Source organism: Limulus polyphemus, unplaced genomic scaffold, assembly GCF_000517525.1.
Source record: "Limulus polyphemus unplaced genomic scaffold, Limulus_polyphemus-2.1.2 Scaffold1409, whole genome shotgun sequence".
Lineage (NCBI taxonomy): Eukaryota > Metazoa > Arthropoda > Merostomata > Xiphosura > Limulidae > Limulus > Limulus polyphemus.
The window spans coordinates 138,601-142,340 of NW_013667019.1; positions in this window are offsets into that span (position 1 = coordinate 138,601).

Here is a 3,740-nt window from a genome sequence, read left to right on the forward strand (position 1 = left end):
CACAAATTAGTTAGCATAAATCAGTTAAATGACGAAAAATTAGGTGTCTATTTACTTGTGACCACTCAGTGTACATATATAGATTATATGTTACACACTCATCAATGTCTGCAAAAGTATTTAGTTACTTTTGCACCTTTGGAGTTTCACCCTGCCATTAGGTATATTACCCTGACATTTTATACCAATAAACCTTAATAAAAACGTAGTACTTTTGTTTTCACCGATGACCAGCGTCTCTTGAGATCGCAATATAAATATTACTTGACCTGCCACTGGATACAAGTTAGATAAACCAGATATAGAATAGCATTCAAGATAGTTTTCACAAATAATAATTTTTATTAGCATCTAAACTATGAAAGATGCGAAGTCAGTGAGATGGACTTCATTAATCTGTTTATGATATAAAGCCTCTAACGACGCTATCAGTTTTCAAAACAAAACTTTGACCCCTCACTGTCAGCCTAAAGCACAAACAAGATAGGTCTGGTGATTAAGGCGCTCGACTCGCAATCTGAGGGTAGTGGGTTCGATTCCCCGTCACCAAACATGCTCGCCCCTTCAGCCGTGGTGAAGCTATTATGTGACGGTCAATTTCACTATTCGCTTGTAAAACCAATTGGCGGTGGATGGTGTTGATTAGCTGCCTTTCCTCTAATTTATCACTGTTAAATTAAGAACGGCTTGCGCAGATAGCCCCCGAGTATGTTTGCGCGAAATGCAAAACCAACCAACTTGGCAAACACATATAAATGAAATCACAAATAAAATCTGAATAAGAGTCAACCAGGTTAGAAGTCAGTCTGGAAATAATCAGGTATATCACCCAAAAACATACTGGAGATATACAAACAATATATACGTCCAGTAATAGAATACGCCTGGCCGGCATGGATCAACGTAGTACCAAATGTAATAAAAACAAAACTACAACACTCAATACTTACAAAGTCCCATGTTCAACAGGTTTCCGGTTCTCACATAACTTTGGCAACATACAATCACTCAAGGACAGACTTCTAAACAAATCGTACACTGGATCGCTATACATGATGGAAATGAACCTAAGTAACTCTCACCCATAAATATGTATTATAAGTATAGCAATCAGTCACCTACTGCTAGACTTACCTAATATATTATATAATTTATGTAGTGTATATATTATGTATTAAAAAGGGTTATATATATCAATACATATAAGACATGTTACAAAATGAACAAGCGCTGGAATATATGGGACTGTTTGAAATATGCAAGACTTTAGCATACCAAATAAAGCAAAATGTAAACCAGTGCAAATGATGAACGTCGAACATGAATGGACATGTCCCTGATAGAGGTATTGAGATAATATCAGTGACATAAGTGATATCAACGCCTTTTCTTGGGGTGATGCTAACCATTTAATTAAACAGTGCTTACTTGCCTCGGCACTACACATACCAAAATTCGAACAAAACAGAGAACAAGGATGACGTGAAGCGACTAAACACCAGTACAGGAGGGAGTAATAGGTGGAACATCATATCTGACCATCCCAGATCCTGAAAAGGATCTACATCCCATTAAAACTGTGATGCGACTGCTTGGGGGATCACACTGTTAAGAGCCTGGCACTGGTGATTCAATATATTAAACTAATCTACGAGTGGCCTATCTTCAGTTATAATTTTAAAAGTGGGGGACAAGACTCCTTAAAGTAATCTATAAGTGACTGTGTCATGTGATTACTGACTGTGACTGTGTCATGTGACTACTGACTGTGACTGCGTCATGTGATTACTGACTGTGACTGTGTCATGTGACTACTGACTGTGATTGCGTCATGTGATTACTGACTGTGACTGCGTCATGTGATTACTGACTGTGACTGTGTCATGTGACTACTGACTGTGAATGTGTCATGTGATTACTGACTGTGTCATGTGATTACTATGCAGTTTATAAATGATTTCCCGCAATTCCTCAACCCAATAGGATAAGTAACATTTTCGAAAGAAAAGTGAAAATTTTACTCATCTAGAAATACGTTTAATACCTTATAACAAGGAGGGGATTGTTATCTTTATGACATTGAAGGATCTTTGTGATCACATTCACTGGTTTACGTTGCTGGAGGAATTGATATGTTAGAAATTAAGTTATTTGGAAAATTTACATTCCTCTAAGAGGTACTTAATGGGAATAGCTAGTGTTGTAAACAAGTCTAAACTTCAGAACTACTTAGGAAAATAAGTCGTAGTCACGCTATTTCTGTTTGTTTTGTTAACAGGTCGCGAGCCTAATATACTGACACGAGATATATCGATTTGAATATTATAATCTATATTCTTAGTTTTAATACTTAAGGATACTTTCAGTTTTAGAGGATAATTCGAAGATTAGTTTGTATGAACATACATACTGAAGAGGGTTACTCACAAGATCGGATCTTGGTTCACAATTTGTAGGTTACTATTATAATATACATATATATATAAGTCATATGTGGGTGTGGGTGTGCACGCGCTCGAACAAAGTGGTCTTTAGTTATAGACCTGTTACTTCTCAAATAATAAACTAGTCTATTTTTAACTGAGTTTTAGTGATCCATAAAATCTTATGACAACTCCATGTGTTCCCTCTGCTTATAAAGCTCACAGTAATAAGAAGATATTAAATTTTGCAAATAAGACTGATTTTTTGAGGCTCTTATTTTGTGATGAAGACAAAACTGACAAGAACACAAGTCATAATCACGCTACTCCCCTGGATAGTAAAATGGTTGAAATTTGATTTAATATCAATGATGTTTTGATTTTAAACTGAAAGGGGAAATTTCCCGTTACTCATCTCTTGATCAAAAGAGGTTCACGGGTGAAACTCACATTGCTGGTTATACAGTAATGAAAAACTTCACTACATCATTAGGGATCATTATTAACTCCTACTACATGAGAAGACAAAACATAAACTTACGTGTGTGTATGTTTATCTTTGAACATAATTTCCAAGGAGTTGTATCATATATAACATAAAATTAGTAATACCACTCCTCGCGCTTTGAGGTTGTGTTATTTGCGCACAGTAGAGTGTAAAATATATGTCGGCTTTGTGTGACACCACACAGTAAAGTGATACACACAAAGTTGAAGTACTTAGTTTCAAGTTATTTTTGTTTGCTAATAAATATAACTCTTACCCTTTCAAATAGTTCTATATAGGTTCGCTTCTCTCTGACATTCCATTTGCTGTCTATCTGTTTATATAAATTCAAATCCAGAATGCACCGCTTATCGTTCCGCGCGAGAAACAAATTTTATATACTTGAAATGAATCGAGTTGAAGTTCAAGCTCAAATGTTATCTTTTTTCCGTAACAATACTTGAAGATGAAGAAAGTCGCACACAATTCATGACTAAACTTGATATACAAGGGTACAGGGAAAGGTGGGGTAAGACGGCCACCTTAACTTTGAATGGGGTTTTCACCAAATTAAGATAGGCGTCATGAAAAACCAAAAAGTTTTAAAATTAACCCTGTTTTATTATATAAGTCATTTCTAGTTAAAACATAGATCGGGTTTAGATCTTTATTTTTAAATATTGAAAGAAATACAAATCTTATGGTTGGGACCGGTTTATCTATAAGGTTGGATAAAATAACCCCTCTTTGTCTCATAACAGCTGAAATTTAAAATAAGCCCTGCAGTGGCACAGCGGCATGAAACAACGCTAGAAACCAGGTTTCAATAC